Here is a 19,927-nt window from a genome sequence, read left to right as displayed (position 1 = left end):
AACTCCATTTTGTTTCTTTTCATGGCTGAGTAATATCCCATTGTATATATGTGCCACATCTTCTTTATCCATTCATCTGTTGATGGACACTTAGGTTGCTTCCACATCCTGGCTATTGTGAATAGTGCTGCAATGAACATTGTGGTACATGTATCTTTTTGAATTATGGTTTTCTCAGGGTACATGCCCAGGAGTGGGAGGCTGGGTCATATGGTAGCTCTATTTTTAGTTTTTTTTTTTTTTTTTAAGAAGATGTTGGGGGTAGCAGTTTATTAATTAATTAATTTACTTTTGCTATGTTGGGTCTTTGTTTCTGTGCGAGGGCTTTCTCTAGTTATGGCAAGTGAGGGCCACTCTTCATCACGGTGCACGGGCCTCTCACTATCGCGGCCTCTCTTGTTGCGGAGCACAGGCTCCAGACGCGCAGGCTCAGCAGTTGTGGCTCACAGGCCTAGTTGCTCCGCAGCATGTGGGATCCTCCCAGACCAGGGCTCGAACCCATGTCCCCTGCATTAGCAGGCAGATTCTCAACCACTGTGCCACCAGGGAAGCCCTATTTTTACTTTTTTAAGGAACCTCCATACTGTGCTCCATAGTGGCTGTACCAATTCACATTCCCACCAACAGTGCAAGAGGGTTCCCTTTTCTCCACACCCTCTCCAGCATTTATTGTTTGTAGATTTTTTGATGATGGCCATTCTGACTGGTGTGAGGTGATACCTCAATTGTAGTTTTGATTGGCATTTCTCTAAATGATTAGTGATGTTGAGCATCCTTTCATGTGTTTGTTAGCAATCTGTATATCTTCTTTGGAGAAATATCTATTTAGGTCTTCTGCCCATTTTTGGATTGGGTTGTTTATTTTTTGATATTGAGCTGCATGAGCTGCTTGTAGATTTTGGAGATTAATCCTTTGTTAGTTGCTTGGTTTGCAAATATTTTCTCCATTCTGAGGGTTGTATTTTTGTCTTGTTTATGGTTTCCTTTGCTGTGCAAAAGCTTTTAAGTTTCATTAGGTCCTATTTGTTTATTTTTGTTTTTATTTCCATTTCTCTAGGAGGTGGGTCAAAAAGGATCTTGCTGTGATTTACGTCATAGAGTGTGCTGCCTATGTTTTCCTCTAAGAGTTTGATAGTGTCTGGCCTTATATTTAGGTCTTTAATCCATTTTGAGTTTATTTTTGTGTATGGTGTTAGGGAGTGTCCTAATTTCATTCTTTTACATGTAGCTGTCCAGTTTTCCCAGCACCACTTATTGAAGAGGCAGTCTTTTCTCCATTGTATATTCTTGCCTCCTTCATCAAAAATAAGGTGACCATATGTGTGTGGGTTTATCTCTGGGCTTTCTATCCTGCTCCATTGATCTATACTTCGTTTTTTGTGCCAGTACCATACTCTCTTGATTACTGTACCTTTGTAGTATGGTCTGAAGTCAGGGAGCCTGATTTCTCCAGCTCTGTTTTTCTTTCTCAAGATTGCTTTGGATATTCGGGGTCTTTTGTGTTTCCATACAAATTGTGAAATTTTTTGTTCTAATACTGTGAAAAATGCCAGTGGTAGTTTGAAAGGGATTGCACTGAATCTGTAGATTGCTTTAGGTAATATAGTCATTTTCACAATGTTGATTCCTCCAATCCAGGAACACAGTATATCTCTCCATCTGTTTGTATCATTTTTAATTTCTTTCATCAGTGTCTTATAGTTTTCTGCATACAGGTCTTTTACCTCCTTAGGTAGGTTTATTCCTAGGTATTTTATTCTTTTTGTTGCAATGGTAAATGGGTGTGTTTCTCTAATTTCACTTTCAAATTTTTCATCATTAGTGTATAGGAATGCAAGAGATTTCTGTGCATTAACTTTGTATCCTGCTACTTTACAAGATTCATTGATTAGCTCTAGCAGTTTTCTGGTAGCATCTTTAGGATTCTATATGTATAGTATCATGTCATCTGCAAACAGTGACAGCTTTACTTCTTCTTTTCCAATTTGGATTCCTTTTATTTCTTTTTCTTCTTTGATTGCTGTGGCTAAAACTTCCAAAACTATGTTGAATAACAGTGGCGAGAGCGGGCAACCTTGTGTTGCTCCTGATCTAAGTGGAAATGGTTTCAGTTTTTCACCATTGAGGACTATGTTGGCTGTGGATTTGTCATATATGGCCTTTATTATGTTGAGGTAAGTTCACTCTATGCCTACTTTCTGGAGGGTTTTTATCATAAATGGGTGTTGAATTTTGTCAAAGGCTTTCTCTGCATCTATTGAGATAATCATATGGTTTTTATTTTTCAATTTGTTAATGTGGTGTATTACATTGATTGATTTGCGGATATTGAAGAATCCTTGCATCCCTGGGATAAACCCCACTTGATCATGGTGTATAATCCTTTTAATGTGCTGTTGGATTCTGTTTGCTAGTATTCTGTTGAGGATTTTTGCATCTATGTTCATCAGTGATATTGGCCTGTAGTTTTCTTTCTTTGTGACATCTTTGTCTCTTTTTGGTATCAGGGTTATGGTGGCCTCGTAGAATGAGTTTGGGAGTGTTTCAGTCATGCAGTCTGCATTTCAGTCATACAGTCACTCCCATCTATAGCACAGGCTACAGTCCTCTGCTATATTTTGGAAGAGTTTGAGAAGGATAGGTGTTAGCTCTGTTCTAAATGTTTGATAGAATTCTCCTGTGAAGCCATCTGGTCCTGGGCTTTTGTTGGAAGGTTTTTAATCACAGTTTCCATTTCAGTGCTTGTGATTGGTCTGTTTATATTTTCTATTTCTTCCTGGTTCAGTCTCAGAAGGTTGTGCTTTTCTAAGAATTTGTCCATTTCTTCCAGGTTGTCCATTTTATTGGCATATAGTTGCTTCTAGTAATCTCTCATGATCCTTTGTATTTCTGCAGTGTCAGTTGTTACTTCTTTTTCATTTCTAATTCTACTGATTTGAGTCTTCTCTCTTTTTTTCTTGATGAGTCTGGCTAATGGTTTATCAATTTTGCTTATCTTCTCAAAAAACCAGCTTTTAGTTTTATTGATCTTTGCTATTGTTTCCTTCATTCCTTTTTCATTTATTTCTGATCTGATCTTTATGATTTCTTTCATTCTGCTAACTTTGGGGGTTTTTTGTTCTTCTTTCTCTAATTGCTTTGTGTGTAAGGTTAGGTTGTTTGAGATGTTTCTTATTTCTTTTATTTGGGGGGGTGGTACGCAGGCCTCTCACTGTTGTGGCCTCTCCCGTTGCAGAGCACAAATCCGTGTCCCCTGCAACGGCAGGCGGACTCTCAACCACTGCGCCACCAGGGAAGCCTGTTTCTTGTTTCTTAATGTAGGATTGTGTTGCTATAAACTTCCCTCTTAGAACTGCTTTTGCTGCATTCCATAGGTTTTAGGTCATTGTGTTTTCACTGTCATTTGTTTCTAGGTATTTTTAGATTTCCTCTTTGATTTCTTCAGTGATCTCTTGGTTATTAAGTAGTGTATTGTTTAGCCTCCATGTGTTTGTATTTTTTACAGTTTTTTTTTCCTGTAATTGATATCTAGTGTCATACTGTTGCGGTCAGAAAAGATACTTGATACAATTTCAATTTTCTTAAATTTACTAAGGCTTGATTTGTGACCCAAGATATGATCTATCCTGGAGAATGTTCCATGAGCACTTGAGAAGAAAGTGTATTCTGTTGTTTTTGGATGGAATGTCCTATAAATATCAATTAAGTACATCTTGTATAATGTATCATTTAAAGCTTGTGTTTCCTTATTTATTTTCATTTTGGATGATCTGTCCATTGGTGAAAGTGGGGTGTTAAAGTCCCCTACTATGAATGTGTTACTGTTGATTTCCCCTTTTATGTCTGTTAGCATTTGCCTTATGTATTGAGGTGCTCCTATGTTGGGTGCATAAATATTTACAATTGTTATATCTTCTTCTTGATAGATCCCTTGATCATTATGTAGTGTCCTTCTTTGTCTCTTGTAATAATCTTTATTTTAAAGTCTATTTTGTCTGATATGAGAATTGTCACTGCAGCTTTCTTTTGATTTCCATTTGCATGGAGTATCAATTTCCATCCCCTCACTTTCAGTCTGTATGTATCCCTAGGTCTGAAGTGGGTCTCTTGTAGACAGCATATGTATGGGTCTTGTTTTAGTATCCATTCAGCCACTCTATGTCTTTTGGTTGCAGCATTTAATCCATTTACATTTAAGGTAATTATCGATGTGTATGTTCAAAGTACCATTTTCTTAATTATTTTGGGTTTGTTATCATAGGTCTTTTTCTTCTCTTGTGTTTCCTGCCTAGAGAAGTTCCTTTAGCATTTGTTGTAAAGCTGGTTTGGTGGTGCTGAATTCTCTTAGCTTTTGCTTGTCTGTAAAGATTTTAATTTGTCTATCGAATCTGAATGAGATCCTTGCTGGGTAGAGTAATCTTGGTTGTAGATTCTTCCCTTTCATCACTTCAAATATGTCTTGCCACTCCCTTCTGGCTTGCAGAGTTTCTGCTGAAAGATCAGCTATTAACCTAATGGGGATTCCGTTGTATGTTATTTCTCCCTTGCTGCTTTTAATATTTTTTCTTTGTATTTAATTTTTGATAGTTTGATTAATATGTGCCTTGGCGTGTTTCTCCTTGGATTTATCCTGTATGGGACTCTCTGCACTTCCTGGACTTGATTAACTATTTCCTTTCCCATATTAGGGAAGTTTTCAACTATAATATCTTCTAATATTTTCTCAGTCCCTCTTTTTTTTCTCTTCTTCTTCTGGGACCCCTATTATTTTAAGGTTGGTGCGTTTAATATTGTCCCAGAGGTTTCTGAGACTGTCCTCAATTCTTTTCATTCTTTTTTCTTTATTCTGCTCTATGGCAGTTATTTCCATTATTTTATCTTCCAGGTCACTTATCTGTTCTTCTCCCTCTGTTATTCTGTTATTGATTCCTTCTAGAGAATTTTTAATTTCATTTATTGTGTTGTTCATCATTGTTTCTTTGCTCTTTAGTTCTTCTAGGTCCTAGTTAAACGTTTCTTGTATTTTCTCCATTCTATTTCCAAGATTTTGGATCATCTTTACTATCATTATTCTGAAATCTTTTTCAGGTAGACTGCCTATTTCTTCTTCATTTCTTTGGTCTGGTTGGTTTTTACCTTGCTCCTTCATCTGCTGTGCTTCTGTGTCTTCTCATTTTTCTTTTTTTTTTTTTTTTTGGTTCATTTTTCTTATCTTACTGTGTTTGGGGTCTCCTTTTTGCAGGCTGCAGATTCGTAGTTCCTGTTGTTTTTGGTGTCTGCCCCCAGTGGCTAAGGTTGGTTCAGTGTGTTGGGTAGGCTTCCTGGTGGAGGGGACTAGTGCCTGTGTTCTGGTGGATGAGGCTGGATCTTGTCTTTCTGGTGGGCAGGTCCATGTCTGGTGGTGTGTTTTTTTTTTTTTTTTAAACTATTTTATTTTATTTATTTATTTATTTATTTATTTATTTATTTTGCGGTACACAGGCTTCTCACTTTTGTGGCCTCTCCCGTTGCGGAGCACAGGCTCCAGACGCGCAGGCCCAGCAGCCATGGCTCACAGGCCCAGCCGCTCCGCGGCATGTGGGATCCTCCCGGACCGGGGCATGAACCCGTGTCCCCTGCAATGGCAGGCAGACTCTCAACCACTGCGCCACCAGGGAAGCCCTGGTGGTGTGTTTTCGGGTGTCTGTGGCCTTATTATGATTTTAGGCAGCCTCTCTGCTAATGGGTGGGGTTGTGTTCCTGTCTTCCTAGTTGTTTGGCATAGGGTGTCCAGCACTGTAGCTTGCTGGTAGTTGAGTGGAGCTGGGTCTTGGCGTTGAGATGGAGATCTCTGGGAGATTTACACCATTTCATATTACATGGAGCTGGGAGGTCTGTGGTCGACCGATGTACTGAACTCTTCCACCTCAGAGGCAGAGGCCTGATGCCCAGTCAGAACACCAAGACCCTGTCATCCACATGGCTCAGAATAAAAGGGAGAAAAGAAAGAAAGAAAGAAAGAAAAAATAAAATAAAATAAAGTTATTAAAGTAAAAAAAAAATTGTTAAAAATTTAAAAAGTAATTTAAAAAAAGGAAAGGAAGAGAGCAACCAAACCAAAAGACAAATCCACCAATAACAAGCGCTAAAAACTATACCAAAACAAAACAAAACAAAACAAACAAACAAAAAATAACGGACAGACAGAACCCTAGGACAAATGGTAAGAGCAAAGCTATACAGACAAAATCACACACAGAAGCACACACATACACACTCACAAAAAGAGAAAAGGGAAAAAAATATATATAGTTGCTCCCAAAGTCCACCTCCTCAATTTGGGATGATTCGTTGTCTATTCAGGTATTACACAGATGCAGGGTACATCAAGTTGATTGTGGAGATTTAATCCACTGCTCCTGAGGCTGCTGAGAGAGATTTCCCTCTCTTTGTTTTCACAGCTCCCAGGGGCTCAGCTTCGGATTTGGCCCCGCATCTGCGTGTAGGTTGCCTGAGGGCGTCTGTTCTTCGCTCAGACAGGACAGGGTTAAAGGAGCAGCTGCTTCAGGGGCTCTGGTTCACTCAGGCTGGGGGGAGGGAGGGGCACGGAGTGCAGGGCGGGCCTGCAGCAGCAGAGGCCAGCATGACATTGCACCAGCCTGAGGCGTGCCATGCATTCTCCCGGGGAAGTTGTCCCTGGATCCTGGGACCCTGGCAGTGGCGGGCTGCACAGGCTCCCCAGAAGTGGGGTGTGGATAGTGACCTGTGCTTGCACACAGGCTTCTTGGTGGCAGCAGCAGCAGCCTTAGCGTCTCATGCCCGTGTCTGCGCTGATGGCCGTGGGTCATGCCCGTCTCTGGAGCTCCTTTAAGCAGCGCTCTGAATCCCCTCTCCTCGCGCACCAAGAAACAAAGAGGCAAGAAAATGTTTCTTGCCTCTTCGGCAGCTCCAGACTTTTCCCAGACTCCTTCCCGGCTAGCCGTGGCGCACTAACCCCTTCAGGCTGTGTTCACGCCGCCAACCCCAGTCCTCTCCCAGCACTCCGACCGAAGCCCGAGCCTCAGCTCCCAGCCCCAACTGCCCCGGCGGGTGAGCAGACAAGCCTCTCAGCCTGGTGAGTGCCGGTCAGCCCTGATCCTCTGTGCGGGAATCTCTCCGCTTTGTCCTCCGCACCCCTGTTGCTGCGCTCTCCTCCGCGGCTCCCAAGCTTCCCCCCTCCGCCTCCCGCAGTCTCCGCCTGCAAAAGGGCTTCCTAGTGTGTGGAAACCTTTCCTCCTTCACAGCTCCCTCCCACTGGAGCAGGACCCGTCCGTATTCTTTTCTCTGTTTATTCTTTTTTCTTTTGCCCTACCCAGGTACGTAGGGAGTTTCTTGCCTTTTGGGAGGTCTGAGATCTTCTGCCAGCGTTCCGTAGGTGTTCTATAGGAGCAGTTCCACGTGTAGATGTATTTCTGATGTATTTGTGGGGAGGAAGGTGATCTCCACTTATTCTTCTGCCATCTTCTCTGCCTTTTTTTAAAAAACCCTTTTTCATCATGCAGTCGCTAAAAGCATTCATAATAAGAATTGATACAGGGGATCTCAGGCTAATACGCCTTCCCCATGTGTTCTCATGAGTCCCGTCCATCCAGTGCTTTTGGTGAACTCTGACCAAAAACATATCAGGATCTTTGTAAAATGGAAGATTTTGTAAGGACCCTAATATATAGCAAATCTCTCTTTCTCTGAGGGACAATTTCAGATAAATTTTTCACTTCATATTCATGTACACGGTTTTTAAACTAGGACACTCTCATTTTCACAGACAAAATTCCACCATTTTAGTGCTTTTCAGTGACTCATTAAGGCACCTCTCAGGCACCAATTCAGTGTGCATGCCTGACTTGGAAGAGGGCGGGCCTTACTGCAGCTCTGGACACTCCAGTGTCTTGTAGTCTTGAGTATTTAATGAAAGTAAAAGTTCCATGCAATTAATGTTTCACACTTTCCAAAGCTGTGCACTAAAACTGTCATATTTTTTATGAGATCTGATTTCTCCTCCATGGAGAAGTTATCTCCACATCTTTAGGCATAGAGAGCACATGAAAGACTAACCGGCCAATTCATTATTATTGATACAAATCAGTAAATAGCAATTCTACACAATTTAGATCAAAATGGTTTTCATGGAGAGTAACATGAAAGAAAAAGAAAGGACTGCCTTACCCCCAAGGGCTGTCTGGACATTTGTGCTTATTAGCTACGAGCCAACGCTTCACACTGTGCACAGACTTACCTCTACACACACACACACACACACACACACACAATCTGCGCACAAACACAAACACACATGATTAGTAGTGACTGACATTTAAGAAACTCCTATGTGTAAAGGGCTTTAGCATCAGCACGGCTGAGCCTCCCAGGCTCCTAGAAAGTGGGCATCACAGCCCTCATTTCACGTGGGAGGAAATCGAGAACTGGACACCGTCCATCACTTGCCTGCATTCCTGACCCTCACGGAGGCTCCGGGTCCCTCATCCATAGAACGACCTCGGGCCTCCAGCCTTTCAGGGCTGCCAAGTGGATTTAGGGAGGCAGTGCACGGCCGTGGCTTTGGGCTGGCACCAGTGGCCGCTCCGGTCACCAGGGCCACACACGGCGCTCCTAGAGTCCCTTCACACCAACAACTCAGCACACACCGACCAGTCCAGTGGGACATCCTGAGCATCTCATCCATGGCACTCATTACATAGCAGTGGATCAGTGACCCAGAACAGTAGTGAGGGGCAGGGTGATGGTCTGGTCCAGGGGGGGAACAGTTTATCACCATGGCACACCGTGATAATAAAAAGCAAACCAAGCCTGAGTTAACTTCCCTATTACGTTTAAATCCTCTACAGACAGTGCTTCCCCCGAATGCCCCTGCTGCCACCCCACTACGGTGCACCGCTGTTCTAGACCATCTTCAATTGCTAAAGTCTCATGGATATGCCTTTTCTACCTACATAGAGAAGATCCTCAAAGGTCAACCTATTTTGTGGCTACTTCTGTGTCTCTCAGAGCACCTATCACCGAGTAAGCACTCAAAAAGTAGCTCTCACACTGCACGCCACCCAGATACAACAGAGCTGCTACATCGTGCTCCTTTGAAGTCCTGTGTGGGGCAGATTCATCAAGAGTAAGCGTTGGGAAACCCTTTTTCTCTCGGGGAATAATCCTCTTTGAGAACATGGGTGTGAACAACAAAGAGAAAGGGAGACATGAACCAGCCAGTGGCCCTAAGGAATGAGTGGTAACAGTCCCCAGGTCAGTGGGGGTACTCTGGGGGCTAACCAGGGGTGAGTGACAGGTCATGGCGGTCTGTTACCAAACTGTACCTAGACTTGCGTCTGGAGAGGTGACAAGTGATAGGAGCAGAGAGGTGAATCCTCACTCGGCCACAGCCCTGACCTTGCCAAGTGACCTAAGTCACAGCCCTGACTCAGTGACTGACATGTAAGAAACTCCTATGTGTAAAGGGCTTTCGCATCAGCATGGCTGACCCTCCCGGGCTCCTGGCAAGCCAGGCATCAAAGCCCTCAATTCACATGGGAGGAAATTGAGACCTGGACACAGTCCATCACTTACCCATGTTCCTGACCCTCATGGAGCCTCCGAGTTCCTCATCTACAGAATGACCTCAGGCTTATCAAGTGACCTAATTCATGATACTTCCTATTTCCCTGTGTGTAAGACAGGAACAATACTACCTCTGCAAGGAAGCTGCATCCTCATCACCTCCATTCTCTAGCTTTGGAAACGGAGCACACTGGGGGCAGGTAGTATTTTGCAGACACAAAACTACTAAGCGTAGAAGCACAGAATATTCATTTAAACCCAGGTCCATCTGACTCCCCAAGTCATTCTCCATCCGGCAATGGTCTGTGGTTCCTTGCACTGTTGCTCCATCACCACTGTTTAGCCTCAGCCAGTCCCTGAAAAAAATGTTTCAGAATCAAAAATCTCCTCTGCAAGACACCCAGCCCTGGAGAGAACATCCCCATGGGCGGGAATCTCAGAAGGGTACTCCACACACCTGAATCTCAGTTTTCTCACCTGTAAACTAGGATTAATTTCTACCTTACAAGGGCTGTTTAGATTCAACAAGATCATGTATAAAATGTGCCTCACAGCCCTTGACACCCTGATGATCCAATGATCTTGCACTTCATTCTCCCCTTTCAAGCATCTTTTGGGCTCCTCTGTGTCAGGCACTGTGAAAGGAGCCCAGAGGAGTAAGAGAGACCACAAAGTCCTGGCGGTTTCCTAGTGGGGTGGATAAGACACACACATAACTAGAACACACGGTAGAGAGTAAGAGAAAAGCACATTTTTGCCATTGTATACATAAAAAATATATTGTTCTCAAAGAAATTTGACACTAATAAGTGATACACATGCACGGAACAACTCTGTTTTCAGTAATTGCTGAATTAATTCACATTAGTATGATTAGCACTTTGATAGTCATGATTTACCACCTTGCTGCGCGAGAACAGGTTCACTACGGATACTTCGGCATCTCTGGCCAATCCTCCAAGTTGCTAGAAATGAACACAGGTTTGGCAAGAGATGATGTGAGTCTATCAAGTAAATTAATTTCAAAAAGAAAATCCACACCTCTAGAAAGAAAACTCTCTTTATAATTAAGCCATCACATAGAATCTCCCTGGCATCTCCCATCCCATTGTCTGAGCAATAATTCACGTGTGGGCATACATTGAGTGCTGTATAAAGTCCCATATGGATATCTGCCAGTAAAATCCTAAAAAAATCATACTAAGGGCAGCGGAAAATACATTTCCTATCTAACGATGTTGGCAGTGGTTAATCCAACATTCATAGAACTCTTTTGTATATTGAAGGAATAATTAAATGTGTTTTAAATACATTCGGCGTGTGGTTAAAATGGTTATTTCTAGGTATATGGACATCACTGGATACAGTAGAATGACTCTTTCTCAATCGGAAAAATGAGAACAAAAAGAGAAGACTCTGGATGCTACATCTGCAAAAACCTAAATAGATTATTTTTCCTACTGCACAATTTATTCACTCTTCATAACTAACAACAAAACAAAACAAACAAACACAGCGCCCAGCCTGACAGGGCTAGCCTGCAATGTGCCTCTAGAAAGAACTTCTGGTAACACTGCTGCTTACATTTCCTCATAAGGTGGAGTAAAAGGGAGTTTACTTCTGGCATCAGCCATCCTTTGCTCCATGGCCAGTACTGGAGGAGCTGGAAGCCTGTGGAAAGGACAGATGACCAGCTGATCACTGGGAGTGCTACCCACTGAGAGTTTTACAGAAAAGGGGTCTGGCAACTAGGTATGCAAACACAGAGAGCAAGCCACTCATTCTTCAGGTCAAAGGCGCAATGAAAACACCAGTCCCAGAGGAGTTAAATGTTTGCCTGGAACCCCACTGCCACCTCGTGCCCTAGAAGTCAGCTCCATTCTAGACCCTGTGCTCAGCACCTAAAGCATACTCTCCACGGCACCCTCACAACACTTACGATGTGGTTACCTTCATGCCCAACTCACAGATGATGAAACTGAGGCTTGGAGAAGTCTAGGCAATTGGCTATGGCCTTCTGGCCTCCAACTAGTAACCGATATAATCTAGATTCAGGCCAAAGCCCGTCGGTCTCTACATCCTCCATACTCTTAATTACTACACTAGACTAAGGAAGAGGGGGAGGAAGAGAGCACGTACCATTTGATGTGACAAACTTTGAAATAAAGTTAAATGTAAAAAAAACTATAGGGGCTTCCCTGGTGGCGCAGTGGTTGAGAGTCCGCCTGCCAATGCAGGGGACAGGAGTTCGTGCCCCGGTCTGGGAGGATCCCACATGCCGCGGAGCGCCTGGGCCCGTGAGCCATGGCCACTGAGCCTGCGCATCCGGAGCCTGTGCTCCGCAACGGGAGAGGCCACAACAGTGAGAGGCCCGTGTACCGCAAAAAATAACAAATTAAAAAATTAAAAAAACAATAAAAAGAAAAGTTAAACCTCCATGTTTTATGCTAAGTCTCCACACATTTGTGGAGTTCAATTAGACATCTTTTAAAAATCATGTCACACTTGTTCTTCAGTTGAGTTTTATCCAGCTCAGCCTAAGTTATTCCCCTGGACTCTGGGTATATGTACTCTACCTTTTCAGTCCAAAGGTCAGTACTAATTTTAGCATCTGAGTCCCAGGAAAAAAACAAGTATCTAAGGAACAACTGGGCCCAGGGGCCAAAAGGCATAAAAACATTACTTCAATCATAACACAAAAATATTAGTCTGTTTCCATCTCTGTTTTGGTTGTCTTACTGAAGCAGATCATACAGCAAAGTGAGAAGCTGGTCTCTTGAAAAGAGGCCCGTTGTTTGACAGGAATTTCCTTTCGAGAGGTTATAAATATTGACGAGTCGTAAATCTCTGACAGCTCATGGTACCAGCTCACAGCGCACACATTTACAGACCTGGGTGCAGGCCCTGGCATTGACACATACAGGTTGTATGAATAACCATGGACACCTGGGCAGCTCCACATTCTTCTTCACAACTGTCCGAGTGGGAATATTAGTATCTGTCCAACAAGCAAACATGAGGCTGGAGGAGATAGCACAGTGCCTCTGTCAACTGCAAACAAATACTCATGACAGTTGAGCTAACTTGCCTGTCCAGCACACCCTCTCAGTACTCCCTCCTCCCCTGACTGCAGGCTTGAACATGTGACTCAGAATCTGGCCAGTCATAGCATCCCATTCCCCTGACCACAGCCATTGGTCCAGGGAAAGACACATGACCCAACCTGAGCCAATCAGAGCGCCTCCATACGATTTTTCCCACTGGAACTGACAGGAAGCTCATCTTTCCTCTTTGATCCTAAGGCTGTAGGGAGATAAGCCTGAAGGTGCCTGCAGTCATGTCATGGTCCAGAGTCAAGAGACATGGAGGGAGAGAAAAGAGGCCCAAGGCCCTGAGTCTCTAGTTCCAGTCACCTCCAAGGCCAAAGCACCTCCGCCATGGCTCGGGCTCAGTAGCATAAGCCAGTAGTTCCCCCCATGCTCTCTGTGTTTCTGAGTCTGTTATTTTGATTGGGGTTTCTGCCCTTATAACTAAAAGATAAGACAGTAGTTAAAGCTCATATAATCCAATCAGTGACCAAATCCTCAATAAAAATAATTTCTTCCTAAGTGGATTCCCCAGTTAAAAAAAGAAAAAAAACTCTTTAGTAGAGGTTGCAAACACTGCCATTATCTATATAGCATTTTCTCAAAAGAAAGAAAGAAAAATCTATTTTCATTTGCAGTCACCGTATACATTTTCCAGCGGGCTTCGTATTTGGGGTTAAACTCTCCCGCATACACACACCCACTTTCAAGATTTTGGTCCATAAAAACTTAGGCCAAAAACAAGTAGTTAATTTTTCTATAGCTGTATTAGTTGGCACTAAATGGAGCGGGGAAGGGAAGGGGGAGAAAGTACTGATGCTGTTTTTAGTATGTTCTTAGAAATTCCCCAGGTTACCGGACTTCTCACTGCTGCAAGGTGGGGGAAGGCATCACAAAAACGAAACAAAGTACATTCACCAAGATTTGCAGTCACTAGAAGACATCCTTTCTGCCTTTTCATAAGAGTTTTTCTGTTTTATATTAAGACCCCTCCACATTATCTTTCTCCCAAGAATTAACTGAGAAAAATAGAAAGGCACGGTGGATTCCAATTCTCCAATTCTCTTCTGAGACAAAGGGCAAAGTCTGAGGTCAGACTGAAGCAGGAGCATGGGGTATTCCTCATCTGATCTTGAATTAGGGTGTCCACCCCAACCTGTGAAGGAATTCAAGGATGAAGTGGAGATGAAATGTTTGTCCACACGCATGAATGGAATTACAAATAGAGGATTGCTTAGGCTCAGTGGCCATCCCCATGCACAGAAAGAGTCGCAGAAGGAACGCCAATTTCTCTGGGCTGGGCTTCCATCCAGACCTAGAAATCTAACAGCAGAATAAGGGGAGAATCATTTACTGTGTAAATTGACTTGTCCCATTGGGTGAAAGGTAGCATTTCTCAAAAGGGAAATAAAATTGTCCTAGTCTTTCAGTGTTCTTAGACAAACTGTGAACTTACAGAAAAGAAATAACCTAAAGATGTAGTTTATTGCATTTCACTCCATTTCATACCTAAGCGTATTTTTTTAAAACCCAATACTGATTTTTAGACCAGGCGTGCAATCTACTCACAAGAAAAGATGGTTTTGGAAAGAGAAGACGGGCACATTTATGGTTGGAAACAGTGGTTTGCAAAGAAGATCCAGGTATATGGGACCCAATCTATTTAACATTTTTATAAATGCCTCCAAGTGGGAATACAAACTAAATAAATCTTCATGTCGGGCCTCAATGCTATTTCTAAGTCCTGAAGAACCAAACTGAATATATATTTCTTAGGTTTAAAAGAGAGGGAAAATGAAAGAGAAGAATTTCATGTAGATAAACATAAAACAATGCATTTAAGAAAAAATTTCACCTAGGCCTGATATTTATGAGAAAGCTGGATCAGAAAGGAAAATAAGCCAAGAAGTTAAATTGTTTTTTTAAATAAGGCAGGTTTGAGATCACTATTTCAACACACCCATTGTATAGGCAAGGAAATTAAGTTCTAGATAGTCAACTATGTAAATCGCTTGTGGCATAGCTCAGACCCTCTCCCAACCCAGGGCTCTTTCCACCAAACCCGGCTTAAGACATTAGCCAAAAAACTGCCCTGGCAAAAACTGAAAAACAAAACAAAACGAAAAACAAGGGTCAGCGAGAGTGCATGTATCACCCTCACCGAGAAGGTTAATGGAAATAAATCAGAAGGTGTTCTCCTACCTTGCATAAACTGTGAAATACGAAGTACAGCCAGTGGACTTCAAGGAAGACAGAATGAAGCCAAAGAGGGTTCGGATGAGGGTAACTGAAGTGAACACAGACACAGAAGCACTTCTGTATTAGACTTCTGCTTTTTTCTAAGTAATGTTCTGTCTTTTAGAAGACATGGTTGATCAAAGATTTTTTTTTTTAATGTGAAGATATATATTAAATGCAGAAGTACACGGCACCAGGGGTAGAGGTCTGGGAGGAGAGCTCCTCTTTAAGCCCCAAAGACAAGCTCTCTTTCATAAAGTGTGCAGCAAACTTATGAAAAATATGAATATGGTTTAGTTCAACATCCATTAAATGCCTTTGGGTCACGCACCACTGCTGGTACGAATGAAACCAGAACACAGGCACGACTTCACGGCACTAAGAATCTGGTGGGTAGAGTATGTTGCTATGACACAGTAACCGCCGTCAGAGAGGCATCCACTTGGTAGAATGTACATGTGTGTGCACACACCACACGGGTGCCACAGGGGACTGGGAGATACTGGTCTTCAGGAAAGACTTCTTGGAACAGGTGATACTAGATATGAGTCTTGAAAAAGGGGAAGTTGGCCAGACAATAAATGCAGAAGATGGAGAAAGAGAATTCCAGGCAGAGGTCCCATAGGAGCCAAGGCGGGGAGTAAGGGCACCGCCATGGTGTGAGGAGTCTGCAGGGAGTTCAGTTTTGCAAGAGAATAAAGTTTGCGGGAGGGTACAAGGCAGGGAGGTGGGAAAGGGTTGAAGAAAGTTTGGACTCTGTCATTACAAATGGAGCAGTCTGGGGAGTTGCTAGGGAGGAGAGCAGGGCACCGTGGAAAGTTCCCTGGCTGAGCGCTGAGGACTTCTGGGACAGGACTGCCCAAAGGCAGCTGAGTGACCTTGGGGACATACTGTATGACTCTGGGCACCATGTGAAATGGGCTCCGCCATGTTCCAAGGGCTGAGGTCTTCTGGGGCAGCCCATGCCTTGGGATGTGGAATCAACCCTGCGCCGTCTCCTTCCAGAGTGGTTATGAGGCAGTGGGAAGGTGGTAAGGCCTGTGGAAATGGTTTACAAACAGCAGAGACTGCATCTCAGTAAGGGTGAGCTAACGCTGGAATTACATATTAGCGACCCTCCTTATAGAGGTTCAAAAGCATTTTGAGAAATGCAGGTACATCACCTTAAAAAGTCAATAGAAAGCTCACCTTTCTACCTGAGATACCTAGCTTGTGACGCAACACAGCTACTCCTTCAGACTCGGGGTCTGTCCCCAAGGCAAGAGGGAGGCACTGAGTTTTTATCAGGAGGGACACAAGCAGATTCGGATTTGAGGGCCCTGAGGTAAGTAGCCCCAGAAGCAATGTGGATGATGGTTTGAAAGGGGTGCAAAGCTAGTGCAACAGACCAGGCAGGAAACGGTGCAGTCAGCCACTCAGCATTCCCGGGCTGTTGACGGTCCCCCAGCCTATGGTTGGAAGCCCACGGGAGCTAGGAAGCTGCTGTAAATGGGGACCGCGGGTGCAAGAGGAAGCGGAAGGCAAGCAGCCTCCAGCATGGCCAGGCACTGGGAGCTCCGTGCCGGCCAAGCACTGCCACGTGGGAACGTAGGCCTCCTGTTCCAGGCCTCCTGGTTTTTAAGAGGAGCTATAAATCCAAGTGATATCGTAACATTTCCAAATATTCACACGATTTTTGTATACTGGTGTTCAAGCCAGCAACACATCTGCCAGCTGGAATTGGCACACTGGCCACCATTTTGCCACTTCTGGGCTCTAAAGCAGGGCAGGGCCATGGTGACTAGAGCAGAGGTTTATGGGATTTCACAGCACGAGAAGGACTCGGTGACTGGATGCGGGTGGCAGGCGGTCGCTGGAGGAGCCCAGCGTCCCTGGGAGGGAGGTTCCTGCTTTAGCACCTTGGTAAACAGCCGAGTCACTAGCAAAAAAAAAAGGATAAATTTTGGTCAAGGCTGAAACAGGTACGGAGTGGGTGGTGAGAACTAAAATCAGTTTTCGACTTACTGTGGGTTTTTCTGCCTGAAGGGCGTAGACTGTAGGTAACTAGCTGCGGGTACCAATCTGGGACTCACTCCGTACTGGTGAAAGTGGAAGCTGTGGGAATGTGGTATCCCAAACATCCTGCATGAAGCTGAAGAGGGGTAAGAACAGAGCCCTGGGTCACCCCAGGAGGTAGTGGAGGTGCCAGGGTGGCAGGAGGCAAACCAGGAGGAGGTGGCAACTAGAGAAGGAGAAAAGCATCCATCAGAAAAAGAGGAAAGATCCGTATCCGATGCTGCAGAGAGGTCTAGGACACATGCTCAGGACCACTCATGCAGGAGTTGTGGGGTCTTCTCCTACTTTGGGGAGTCTCTGGCCAGCTTGCAGAGAGTTAAGAAAAAAGGGAAGCCTGGGGAAGTGTTAACTCATTTAAGAAGTCTGGGAGACAGGTGGTGGCTGTAGGTGAGTTGGGGATGCACTGACAAGGGAGGTTATGGCATTTTAAAAACACTGTTAAAAAAGAAAAGAGTTCACTGGGAGACGTGAGGCACTGCCACAGGAAAGTCTTCTCTCTAACCTTCTCTAAGTCCCCGCCCCAACTTGATTTCTCTTCTATTATTCTGCCTTATTCTTATTTTATTAGAGCATAGTTAGGTTTCTTTGTGTCTGTTTGCTGCCACAGGAAAGACTGTTCCAAGAGAACAGCGACCGGCTATATTTACCATACACCAGGGCCTAGCAAAGTGCCTGGACACAACAGATGCTTAAGGAGATTTCTTGGATGTGGGTAAATCTGGAAAAGTCTGTAGGAGGGAAATGGGGTAGGACGTGGCGAGACTTCAAACCGGTGACCCCTACTTTCTCATTAGAGTGGGCCATGAAAGTCACCTGCCAAACTGAAAGGAGGGAAGGGAACAGATCTCTTGTGTTCAGGAAGAGTTGCCATGGGAGTACCAGTTTGCAACCTGGAAGGAAGGAGCCTGTGGTGCAGAGACACTGAGATGCTGATTTCAGAAGCTGAGCGTCTCTGGGTGAGGGCAAGACTTGGATGTAGAGGACCCAGTAGCTGGAGTGGGTGGGGGTCACTGGAGTCGAGATGGTTAAGGAAGCAGGAATCGGAAGCATCCCCTACATGGACTGTGGGACTAGGGGAGGAGAGAAAGCCCACGGGCCAAAGTCTCCCATGCTGTGGGAGAGTGACTAGCTGGCAGAGAACGGCCACAGAGAAGTATAGCTGGGACCTGGCTAGGTCACCACTCATTTCCCACTCTGCCACCTCAAACAATCTCTGACTAGTATTTAATCACTCATGTGGAACTGAAAATGACTGTCCTTTGGAGATTGAATCATTTCTGTCCTTTTCAAATTACACTAATATGTGAAGTTCATGGGAGGCAGAAATTTTCTGCATAATTTTTTTTTTAAAGAATAAGAGGCGATATCTTGATGACCTTCAGTAATTGCCCTGCACTGTACAATATTTTTGAACATGATTTTAAGAAAGCATCAAAACTTGGGGTTGAGAGAAGCCTTCGATGATTTAGGCTAACACCTTCATTTGCATAGCTGAAGAAAATTTTTTGCTGAAATACTGCAAACAGCACATAATTACTGATTTAGATACGCAGTCAGCATTGAAAGTATCTTCAATTTTTGAAGTGTGCTTTAGATATACAAATTAGCAACGCTTACATTTTTTTCCCCAGTTATCTGTGTTCAACTTTCCGATATAAAATCTCCGAAGCATAAAATTATCACGTAAATTGTTCCTGAACAGTTCAGAGGAGCAAACTGCTTCCTGGCTTGAAAGAGGAAGTCAAACCTTCAAACAGCTTTTTATGTTGATGCTAAATATAAATAATATAAATATAAAAACGTTCCCTGCGAAGTAGTCAAAGCAAGACACAGCAGCATTCGAGATTTCTCAAGAGAGACGCACACGAAGACTATTTTTCGCTCATTAAAACACTAAAACCTTCAATAGCATCTTCCATAATACCTGAAGGTGGAGTGCTGTCTTATGTAATAGAAGCCTTCCCTCCTCACTCAGTTTGTAGGCAAATTAAACACCTAATTCCGCCCAGAATTTCTGAGTACTTTCACCTTACCTGTAGGCACTGATCAGCATTGCAATTCCCATTTCTACAGACGATGAAAATGGCAAAGATCAGCTCCATGGGGTTACATCGGTTGCCAGAAGCCAATTTAAAGGCTCTCCCCCAAATCACCGGTTACCCCCAGCCCGCTCAGGCAGCGGTAACAAGTAGGAGTCCGTTTGTCTTTCGCGAACAGGCGGCGCACACGCAAAGTACGGGGCAGGGGACGCCCGCGAGTACCTGGGTATCCCAGGTTCAGGGTCACGGGCGCCCGCTAGGCTGGACCGGCGGCAGCAGCAGACACGCTGGCCCCAGGACTCCCGGCCGCGCGGACACCTGGCCCGCCGGCGCGGCCCCTCCGCGCCCCGCCCGGGTCCTATTCGGGCTCCCCGCGGGCCGGGCACGGGTGCGGGGCGCGCACGCAGCTTTGACCGAGGCAGCCCGGCCGGGAGAGGCTGAGAAAGTTCCTCCTCCTCAACACCGGCGCCCCCGGCCCCGCTGGCCCCGCAGCCTCCCGGCCCGGCGCAAGATCGCCGCGCGGAGCCGGCGGCGCGCCGAGCCCCGGGACCGTCCCCGGCGCGGCGGGCAGCGCCTGCTGCGCCCCTCCCGCCCCGGGCGCCCGGGATCGGCCGCGGGGCACGCAGCCCGTACTCACCGCCCCTCGCTCGGGATATCCAGGTGGCGGCCGCGGAGCGCGGCGCGGCCCGAGCCGGAGCCGGGTGTCGGTGGGGCGGGGGAGTCGGAGGAGGAAGAGCGGCGGCGGCGGCGGCGGCGAGGAGGAGCAGCAGAGGAAAGAGGCGGCGACGCCTGCACACGCCGCGCAACCCGAGCAGCCCGGCAGCCCCACTGCGCTAGCGGGCTGGCCCCAGCGGCGGGGGCTTTATCGCGGCGCGCGCGGCCCCCGCCCCTTCCTGCCGCCCCCGCCCCCGCCCCGCCCCGCCCCGC

At 45.2% G+C, this 19,927-nt stretch overlaps 1 protein-coding gene across 1 annotated transcript in view; it reads right to left on the bottom strand.

Annotated features, from left to right (window-relative positions):
- Positions 1-19,841, bottom strand: part of SERPINE2 (serpin family E member 2) — a 74,742-nt gene extending 54,901 nt beyond the window's left edge. The window contains 1 exon segment of the mRNA XM_032636874.1: positions 19,638-19,841. The gene's annotated coding sequence lies outside the window, so the exon portion shown is untranslated.
- Positions 19,842-19,927: the final 86 nt, after the last annotated feature.

Source organism: Phocoena sinus, chromosome 7 (genome assembly GCF_008692025.1).
Source record: "Phocoena sinus isolate mPhoSin1 chromosome 7, mPhoSin1.pri, whole genome shotgun sequence".
Lineage (NCBI taxonomy): Eukaryota > Metazoa > Chordata > Mammalia > Artiodactyla > Phocoenidae > Phocoena > Phocoena sinus.
This window is presented reverse-complemented; position numbering and strand designations above follow the sequence as displayed.